Source organism: Mus musculus, chromosome 18, assembly GCF_000001635.26.
Source record: "Mus musculus strain C57BL/6J chromosome 18, GRCm38.p6 C57BL/6J".
Lineage (NCBI taxonomy): Eukaryota > Metazoa > Chordata > Mammalia > Rodentia > Muridae > Mus > Mus musculus.
This window is the reverse complement of record NC_000084.6, coordinates 4,798,607-4,810,000: the sequence shown is the minus strand read 5'-3', so window position 1 is coordinate 4,810,000 and position 11,394 is coordinate 4,798,607.

The window sequence follows — 11,394 nt, the reverse complement described above, 5'->3', positions numbered from 1 at the left end:
CTCAACATAGTCGTTTTTTATTTTAATATTTTCACTGCTGGATCTTGCAGCTTGGTTTTCATCTCCTTGTTTCTCTCAGGATGATGCAGCCTGCAGGTTCTTGATGGAGCTGTAGGTCTGAAAAAAGAACCTGAGATGACTCTCCAAGAAGACCCCTCTCTAAACCCCAGGGTTACCTAGCTGCATTCCGGGGCATGTGGGGCGAGACTGATGCTGAAGCCTGGAAACTGGGCCATGCATAGAGAGATGTAAATCCCTGAAACCATTTTTAATGAAACATAAACATTGAGTTAGCATGAGGCCAGTTTCTGGGTGGGTGGTTAAAACTTTGGCAATAAGGATATAGAGGGGAAAGTCTCCAGTTTTAATGATATCCAGATGTTGTGCTAGTCCCAGCTGACATTTTTCATCATTTTTAGTTAATAATTTTGTCAGTGACATTTTGGTGTAATATATCCAAATTGGTCGAAGTGGCTTTTAGTGATCAAAAAATGCCAAATAAGAGAGTAACTTAAGACTCACCTTATATACCTCATCATTCTTTACTTAATTAACAACTGGTTATTAGTATAGCAATTAGAATTTTCTATCACATGATTCTATCTGATGACAACCAATCAGTGGATTCATATAGAAATGTGATGTTTTATTTGTTAAATGGCTGATATCACAGCCAATACTTAGAAGAATCTGAAAATAAGACTGTTAGAAAGTGACTAACAGTGGATGAGTGGATGAGGTGGGGTGAAGAGAGTAGTTTTAGCCCTTGCCGTGAGTAGAAGTAGTAGTAAGAGAAGCTGTTGTAATAGGAGGTTGTTTAGCCCTTGCCCAAAGTAGAAGCTAGTTGTAGTAAGAGAAGCTGTTTTTGCCGGAGTTAGGAATATAGCCTTGCCCTAAGTAGAAGGAGTTTAGCCCTTGCTGCGAGAAGGACGGAGGTAGGAGAGGAAGCTGCTGGGGAAGAGAGCTGTAAAGGAAAAAGACACAAGTAAAGAAGCCGTTGCATGAACCCGACTTGGTGTCCGAGTCGTTCTTGTTGCCGCTGGCCAGAGACTGTGGAGACCAGAGACCGGGACATAAAACCTTAACTAAGATAACCATGTTGAGAACATGACTTACCTTTCTAGAAGCTTGTTCTGAGAGCTGATCCTGACTGCCTTCTTGAATTCACAAGGAAAGGACAACAGAGTGTACGTGATGTGTGAGATTAGTCATCACTTGCTGAAGCAGATACAATAGAATGGAGCCAATGGGCCTATTTTCTTTTTTTTTTTTTTGTCCATTTCTAACAAGCATGATTTATAATGCACCAATAGAGCATTTCAGCACCGGCCACAGCTTCCGTCAGACACTGTTATCTGTGTTCACACGAATTAGAATGATGGGATAATTTTAGACTTTGAATCACCATCGTGTTTGGTTTAAAGGAAATTAGGAGCTTAGGCAACAGGCCCCTTGTGCCACTTAACGAATGAATCATCCATGCTTACTGAAAATTACTCGAATCTCATTGAGTCTTTATAATTTTAACACAACAATAATCCTTTATTTCGCCCTGTGCTGTCTTTAATCGCTCTACCACTCACCTAGTAGAGGGTCCTGAGAGCGGCATAGGCGGGAGGATGAAAGTCCTTCACTAGAACCATTATAAAGAAGAAACAGTGTTTGCACAGACTCCACAAGGCAGACAGATCATCTTTCCCATGCTGTTCCTATCCTACCTGTCACTCTGGATCAAACAGAAATGCATCCATAGCAACTCTCACTAGAATGGAGGCATGGTCACAGTGAAGGTGTGCTCCATTGGAGTGAGGAGCAATTATAATGCAGATTTTACAAAGTCTCTCCCTTCTTATTGGTTACTTTAAAAAACGTAATCAGGAACCCTGAGAGAGAGAGAGAGAGAGAGGGCTCAGTCAGCAAGTGCTCACCTTGCAAGCTTAAGAACTTGAGCTCTGTCTCAAGAACCCATGTTAAAAAACAGAAGCCAGGTATGGTAGTGTACACTTCCAATTCCCACTATGGAGAGGTAGAGGCAGGGGAGTCTCAGGCTTGCTGGCCAGACAACCTAGCCTATTTGTCAAAGTTCTGGCCAATGAAAGACCCTGTCTCTAAAGAAAGTACCGGAGGAAAAACACATGATATTGACCACTTGTGCACACATGTACCCGTGTGTGCGTGCACACGCACACACAAACTTAAGAGAGCTCAAACCACGGGCCCATTCTTTCATATTTTCTGGTAAGGCATCACTATGTAGCCAGTCCCTTCCCACTGTTCCATATTTTGAATTCTGAACCTATCTAATCAACAGTGAATGGGGAATATCGAGGGAAATGTATCTAGAGTACTTTTTTTTTCTAATAATGTAGTACAAATACTATTTATATGGCATTTGCATAGCATTATGTGCCATAAGTCATTCAGAGACATCTAAAGTATGCAAAATGATGTGTGTAGGTTCTAGGTAAATTCCAGGCTGTGAGAATGAGGACTTATACCACACACAGATTTCCATATCCATAGAGGAGCCTGGGCACCATTCTGCCATGGAGTGTGTACAGGCCGTGCCCTGCTCTACGTTAACCACATGTACTATGTGTGAGAGAAGCCATTGCTTCCCTCTGCTTGTCCTGGATAATCCCATCTTATAAAACAGTTCTCTAAGTACAAATGCTGGAATGAGGCCACAGTTCTCTGCCCAACCTAAACCTGGAACAGACAGAGAGCAAACTCATTGTAGGGTAAAAAGTCCAAGCCCACTTCTGGGTTTGAAAACTCAGCAAAACCCTCCAGTTCCTGAGTTCAAAATCCCACCTATAATCCCTGGGCTTGCCTTGAAATTCCACCAATCCCCAGTCTGGAAAGCTCTGCCCCCTAAACCCTGCATAAAGTCCACCTCCTGCTCATTTCTTTGCTGCTTCTTGGCTGAGCAGAAGCAGCCACCCTCTCAATGAATTGCCTGTGTGAGGTTTACTGTGACTCTGTGCTACTCCTTGGCTTCCGACTCTCAAGATACCTTTACCTCTGACACTTATATAGGGGAGACCTTTTACCCCAGAGCTGCAACTTGTGCGTTAGGGAAACCTTTCCCCTAGAGCTGTAACACACTTATTCCACAAATAAATGCTAGGAGCTACGGTTTACCAATCAGAAACATATGATCATATGGGCTGGTTAAAACCCTATCAGAAAATCTGAGCCTTTCAAGTTTTTGAACACAATGGACCAATGAAGGATACAACCTCCTCATCTGACTCATATAAATGAGACTTTTCCTGGGAAGACACACACACACACACACACACACACACACACACACACCCCTACTTGTCCCAGACAGGAGACCCATGTTAGTTCAAAGTAACAATGCTACTAAAGTTCAACTTGATGAATCAATGAATTCTTACTAAGAGTTACTAACAGAAGTGTGGGAAAGAGGTTCCCTGCAGGAGCTAACATGACCCAGAAGCAGCTGCATCATGGAAAAGTGCACCCACGAGCTCGCCTCATCTTAGGTGGTGACTTACAAGACTGCAACCTTGACACTCTGTGGGGTCTGCTCTCAACCAGCAAGAACGACATGACCACCAGTCCTTCTAACAGCAGTTGATTCAGCAAACTTCCGTCTTCATCTCTCTCGCTTCAACTTTATCTCTCTTCTCTCTCCCCCAACCCCGGGCCTCTCACTCTTATATACTCTCAGTCCCCATCCACTCACGGCAGGCCACGTCACCTCACCAGGCACGCAGCTTCAGCCAATCAGGGCGGCAGGGGCATGCTTCCACCAAATATTGATTCGCCAGTATCCTGGTGCACCTGCGCAGCTCTCCCGATGGTGGTGGCTTATTTTCAGGTGTATGAGGAAGTCAGGTGCAAGTCATAAGACTTAGCTGCAGTCCCTGGCACCTTCTTGGGACTGCTGCCACACCCGCTCCTCACAGCACTCTGCACATCTCATGGGAGCTAAGCAGGTAGGAGACCCTCCACTCAGTAACTAGGCTGCTCAGGCTCCATCTCCTGCTACTGTTTACTGCCTCTGTAACTGTGAGGAAGGGCCTCCCTGAGTCTTATGAGCTTCAGCTTCTTGAGGCTCAGGACAACCCCACCTCCAGTCCCTATCCATTACCCCTATAACCCTCACTATAGCTCTTTCTTTGAGGGAATGTTTCAATCTGGAGGGAATCTATCCAACACATCTCACTGTAGGAACATGGGTGGAGTCCTCTGACCAGTCACCAGACCTTTACTGAATGCACTGTAGAACCAACAGATGGCCAGTTCCTGACTCTGAAGGTCTTCAGTTCATCAGGTCCCCCTGTCTGACCAGGCCAATAATATCAAGTTTTTATTAGTTCAGGTGGGCTCTGCTTCTTACCCCGTCTATCCTCGAACCAGCTCTGCTCCCTGGACAGCTCAATGACTGGGCTTATTGATGGCTATCACATCTTAAGACCTGCATTGAGTCTACAGAGTGAGTTCTAGGACAGCCAGGGCTACACAGAGAAACCCTGTCTCAAAAAACAAAAACAAAAACAAAAACAAAAAACAAAAAACCCAACCCCCACCCCCAACCAAAAACCAGAACAACAATAACAAAAAACCCTGCATTTGTTCTCCACCTGCATCAGCTCTGCTCCAGTCTTCAGTGAGGCCACTTTGAATTATGGAGCTTCTTAGGTGTTCCGTAAACTAATGCATTATGTAGCATCCATACTGTGTGATCTGCCAGTTAAGGCCACCAGCTGCAGTGATGCAAGGTAGGTGCATACTTACCACACAGACCAAAGAATCCCTTGATCTTTTAGGGACCTCAGCTCAGGTAGAGCTGGATCAGTGGCTCTGACACTGAAAAGAATTTCAGGACAAGCCATTGTGAGGCAGATTGGGATTTATTACATAAGGCTTGTAAAGTACATTTTAAGTATGAGGGTCAAGAGAAAGAAAAGCAGAAGGTAAGATGCTTATGAGGGTACAGGAATGAAACTCCAGCTGGTTCCTGGGGGGGGGGCACGGGGGGGGGCGGCTGATTGGATTACAAACTGATGAGGTTAAAGTCCAGATCATTGGGAGGCAGAAAGGTTGGATGTGTTTATTGTAAACAAAACAACTATCTTGTTTGAGATTACCAGAAAATGACTAGAGAGAGCCTACCCAAAATCATATATGAAGTCACCTTGAGCCTGGATCATTGCTCTATGAAAGAAATCATGAGTGCATGTCAGCAGCCTTCCCCGAAAGTGTTGTTAATTGTACTGGAATCCTTGCTTATCAACTCTCAGGTGAGAGGCTCTGGGTAAGGGCCACTTTCCTTCCCCACATCTACATAATTCTCTTTGGCTTTCTGTTCTGCCTCAATTATTAGTAATTAAGACTGAAATACAAGAACATGTGACTACCATGGGCATGCCATTCAAGTAAAATTAGTAGCATTTGGTGAGTTAAAACCAATAAAATTAACAATAAAATTAATATAATAATCCCTGATATTTGAGAAACAACTAAACAAATCTACCCATGTTTCTGACATGGTGCATTCCAGACACTGAGGAACAACCACAGTGAATGAGATAGACGGTGGGTGCTGCCACGCCCCCGTCCATCCCCCGACTTCCAAGCTCATCTGTCTGTAATTCCAGCATCTGTAATCTCACTGGAAGCTATGTAATTGCCAAAGCACACAGCATTATTTCCCAGTTCTCAGGGAGCCAATCATCTGAAGCAAGAGAAAACATCCCTTTGCTAATAGAAATCCTGACTTCCTCTTCTCGAAGTTAGAACAGCCGTGGCTTGCCAAGCCCAGACCCTGTGACAGCATGTGGCATTATGGGATGTGAGGGTAATGAGAAGGAAGTCCCATCCAGACCATATATAGTGATGTGACACAAAGAGTAAGCAGACACAGTCCTGTTCAAATTCTAAACATTTCTGTTTTCTCCACCCTCTTTAGACAACTCAAAAGAATATTTCCTGAGAGCAGCCAAGAGCCTGCCACACATTCATTAAGCCTTACTTTTGCACCAGACACTCCACCAGATGATGGTAAGTGTATTATATGTGTTAAGGCTCAGGAAATCTGAAAGCCAGCCGCCATTCGCATGTTTACCCCTCACTTGGGTTAAGAGAAGAAAGGGTGGGTGGGACAGCCACCTCTGAGGAGGCACAGGAATTCAACCCAAGGCCTCTTCTAGCTTCTAGTGCAAGGTTAGCCTGAGGGGTGGCAAGAGGAATCCAGTCTCTCCAGTTGAGATCTGTCAAGTTCACCTTTTCAACTGGGTGGGGAGGATATCTAGGGAATGCAAAGCACTCTTACTTCAGGCTTTTCTGAAAAAAAAAGGGGGGGGGGAGGTGGTGCCTGAGAAACAACAGGAAATCCCAGATCTGAGAAACTCCTTGAAGAACACAGGGATTTGTCCTTGCTGCTTTGAGCCTGGCTGACCCCAGACCATTGTCCTGCTTCAACTTCCTGACAGGATCCTTGGGTTTTAGAGGAACCAAGTGTGGATGCTGCAACACTTGGTTCCTCTAAAACCCAAGGATCCTGTCGTCACCTTCTCTATGCTCTGTACACATACCCAGAACAGGCCTGTCTGAACCCTTTAAATGCTACAGAGTAGAAGCGGCGCTTGGTCTGGCTGTGTCATACTGGAGAGACTCCATTCTATAGGTAGCTTCACTCGACACCATTTGAAAGGTGGAGGGTGATCTTGTGCAAGGGTGGACAACTAAACATTACCTTATTTCTGCTGCCATTCACACCTCTCAGATAATGACTTGCTTCTGGGAATAAGTTTATTGGGGTGAACTGAGACTGGGATGCAAATGAGAGTATTAAAATCACAGCAAGGAAAGAAGTCTCAAGAAGTTATTGGACAGACCAGACCAAGAAAATGATGCAACTACCTCACCTGGACCCCATAAAGTTGTGAACACCCAGGACTCTGAGGCCATTGGTCCTATCTTCTGACATCCCGACTGCCTCAAGGGTGGAACAGGCAGACAGCTTCCACTGTCCCTGGAGCTTCAGCTGGGCTTGGTTCCCTGATTATTGGCATTACCTATGAAGCTATCGTCTCCTGTCCCCCTGATTGCACATCTGCATCAGTCCTGCTCAGACCTGGTTCTGCCCTCCTCCCTTGCCCCCACAGCTGGCTACCTTCTCTCTCATCAGCCCTGGGAGCAGACAGTGGCTAGTACGACTTGTTATCTGTTCAGACTCTACCTGCATTTCTATGAGCTCTCTCCTGAAGCCCCTTGAATTCTGTTGTAGCCTCTTTGACTTGTTTTACAGGCTGCCTATAAGCACAAATAGATATATCTTCAGGATCTGAGATTAATATTAGTATGAAGATTGGAATCATCTATGCAAAAACACAACTCTCACCTCAAAGGAGATAAGAGATTATTTTTTCTACAGTCAAATATGAGTGACATAGCGTGGGAATATAGATTTAGGTTTCCTCAAATTTCGTGTTCCCACATGGGCACAATTTCATCAAGTTTTAAAAGTAACAGAACAAAGAAAGCCATAAATCAGACACATTCAATACAGGGATGGAAATATCAGAGAGGCACATTACAGCAAAATGGAGACATCTCAGCTATAGGTCTCTGAGGTTATCTGATCATCTTTGGTTAGTGGAAGCTACTGGTGTGCTATGTTAATACTTTCCAAAGGATTTTTATCTGTTAACCACAGGATGTTAGATCTGACACAGAGGTGGGCAAAGAATGGCTTCTTAGGGGTCAAAAAATAGCCCAAGATAAATTGTAATTAGGCTCTGGACCTGCAACATTCTGACCTCTGTATCACTGCTGTTTTAAACCAGCCAGTCAGCCTTTGCAGACGCAAAGACTAAAAGAACCTGCCTTTGCCTCAGCCAGACCTCCAATTTGAGTAAGCTGTTGTCCTTGAAGCCAAGGCTCCTTCTGATGTTGCTGTTGTTCAATACACACTCAGACCCAGAGAAAGGCAGACCTGCTCTCTGCCCCTGGCATAGTGCTCCGCCCAGGAGAGCCAGTCAGAACCTTCTGCGCTCCACAGACTTCTGATGGTCTCAGCTCTGTTCTTTGATGTCATGAATCCTAATCTAACTGTGAGAAATAAACTGACTAGTAATCCTAGTGTCTCTTTTATAGACAGGATGTCTCATCTCTGTAATCAGAAATCTTGCTTCTGCTGGTATTTTCTTGTCTTGACTCAGCCTTTCTTCCAGAACCTTGTACTGTCTTAGCTGAAATGAGAAAGCAGAGGCTAATGGGATCCCTGGGAGGAACTATTATCAATAAACACACTAAGGTGGCAAGAGGCTATGAAGGAGGGGCAGGTATATCTCATTTGGCCATCAGCACAAGGAGCCTTTGAGCTAAGAGGTCCCTGGGGTCAGCAGCCAGCAGCTGGCATCAGAATGCTCAAATGGTGCTTTGAATAGTCAGAATAGGCATTATGGGGCCAGGGCACTGGGCCTGAAAAAGCCACCAGGAAGCAACTCTCTAACTGCTCTCAGAGCATCCTTGCTCTGGAAGTTCATAGAGCCTTTTCTGGAAGACAGTTGGACTGACAGGGAGAAAGGGCAAGCAAGGGCTGGTGAAGTTAGAACTCAAGGATTTTTGCATTTTGTTTAAAAAGGAAAAGAACCACCACCACCACCACCACCACCACCACCACCACCACCACCACCACCACCACCACCACCACCATCACCACCACCACCACCACCACCACCAAACCCTGAAGCTGAGAAAGGTCAACAACAGCATGCGATCACTACTTTGTCTATTCAGTAGAATCATGGGGCATCACTACATAGGAACATGCACTTAGTGTTTTTAGGTTAATTGGGGTGCGACCAGTGAGCGACCTCAGCCCAGAGGCTTCACTTTGAGAGTTATTTTTCTTTCTCTCTTTTTCTTTCTTCTCTTTCTTTACCATTCTTTTCTTTTGAGACAGGGTCTCACTATGTGATTCTAGCTATCCCACATAGCTGACCTGGAACTTACAGAGTTACTCCTGTCTCTGCTTTTCAAGTTCTAGGAGTAAAGGTGTGTGCTACCATGCCTGGCTTTCTCATTACTTTCTTAGGAGAGTAAGTACTCTTGTCATTATTTTTCATTGTAAAATTATATTTAGTGTGTGTATGTATGTGTGTATGTTATGTTTCTGTGTATGGTGTGTGTGTGTGTGTGTGTGTGTGTGTGAGAGAGAGAGAGAGAGAGAGAGAGAGAGATGTTTGTATATGTGTGTCTGCATGTATGGTCTATGTGGTATGTGTGTGTATGTGCGTGTATGTTGTATATGGGTCAGTATACGTATGTTGTGTGTGAGTGTGTATGTTGTATATGTGTGTGTGAGCATATACATATATATGTATGTGTGTGTGCATGCACCTGGTTGCAATATATGCCTGGTCAGAAGATAACTTGCAGGAATCAGTACTTTTTATACCATGTGGGTCTCAGGATTCAAACCTATAAGCTGAGCACAGCAGCATATGCATGTGGGGAAGATGGTTTCAAGATCAGCCTGAGTTATGTAGAAAGACCTTGTCAATCAAACAAACACCTAAAGGGAAAAAATTAAATTCACATAGGCATATTTAAATTCAGGAGCAAAAAGAGACAATGAATGACATTAGTTGTGCTTATCAATTTAAAAACTAAGAAGAAAATAAAACCTCTCCTAAGCAAAACCAGAAAAAAAGCACTAACCCAACAATTTTGAGACTCTGATCTGAGGTTATCAAGATGATGCTCCTGTGGTGGGTGTAGAACACGTCATGCTGGCCCATCTGGATCAGTGGTGTTTTCTTTTTACCTGTTACCCAAGCAGCTTCTACATGCCTACTACAAGCAAGGCACACAAGTTCTTCTTCATTTTATTCTAGAAAGTATTGACTGCTCAAAGATGTTGCAGTATGGTGGGCACTAAGTTGAAGCGATGGGTCATGCTAATCTCCTACTGTCTCATCATGACAGCAAAATTGAAGGTGTGTTCATGTAGTCCTTAAAAATCACTTCATTATGATGAGCTCACAGATAAAAACACTCCCAAAGCTAGATGAAGACGGCCACACAATCATTTTCTTCAGAAGGTGAAGTTAAGTTCCAGCTGGCTGGATCCCAGAGTTAGCTCTTTGGAGTGACTGGAAGGACTTTTCATGCCCATCGCCATTCTTCTCTTTGTTAACTAGCCTGGTAGGGATGAAAACACTTTATAAAGGGACATGTGTATCCATCACTTTGTCTATTAGCCTATTGAAAACAATGGAGCCACAAAACTAGAATTCTCCCCTTCACACTTCCCATGCCACTCCCTGGAATCTTATGCTGAGAGAAGAGAAAGGCCAAAGTGTGGATCAGCCAGAGGGGAAATTTTCTACTTGAAAGGTGTGCAACATATCAGACCACCTTATGAAAGAGGTAGTGGTGAGTGGGCTACACACTCACAGGGACTGTGTTGTTCTCTTAATTCTGGCCCACTGCTTATAACGCAGCTTTATGTCAGGACATAAAGAGTCACTGAGACTCTTTGTCCCTCTCCTCAGTGTGGCCACATTGAACAGCTCTCTTTTTATTTCACTATTAATTAGTGGCTTTAATTGACGTGTGGATAATGGAGTGACCAAACCTGGTTTGTTGAGACACAGGCTGTAACTCTAAGGTAATGTAAGTATTAGCTCTTCGTAGACTGGAGAAAGCAGAACTTCCTTGCTTCCTTTTTTAAAGGTTCAAGCAGATCCCAAAGGCTCAGTTTGCTGTTCTCCTAATGGATGAATTCTCCATTTACTTTTGAACCAAATGTGAACAAACAATTTGTGCCAAGACCCACCATCAACAATTTGTTACCATCCAGTGACCATCTACCAACTGTCCATCACCCATTTAAACACACACCATCAGCTATCTATCATCATTTTCTCTCTCTCTCTCTCTCTCTCTCTCTCTCTCTCCCTCTCCTTATCTACCTACCTATCATTTATCTATCATCTATCAGTTGATGGATCAATGGATCTATCTACCCATCTATCTGCCCATTATTCATTTTTCATTTATCCATCTGCCATGAATTATCCATCCATTGTTTGGTTAGATTTTTGCAGCTGAGTGCCATGTAGCCCAAGTTGGCCTCTTACTCAATATGCAGCTGAGGCTGGCCTTGAACTCAGAATCCGTTTGCCTCTACTTCATAATTGCTGAGATTAGAGGCATGTGCCACCACACTTAGATTTATTATTATTAGTTTATTAATTGATGAAAGGTCTGAGTCTAGAGAGATGAGTGTGACCAGAAGATCCATATGTCAGGAGTCAGAAAGGGATTTCTTTGGTTATTTTTTTCTTCTTTTGAAAATGGGAAAAAAGGGGGGGGGGTGTCAGGGGAGCAGGGAGCAGGAGGGAC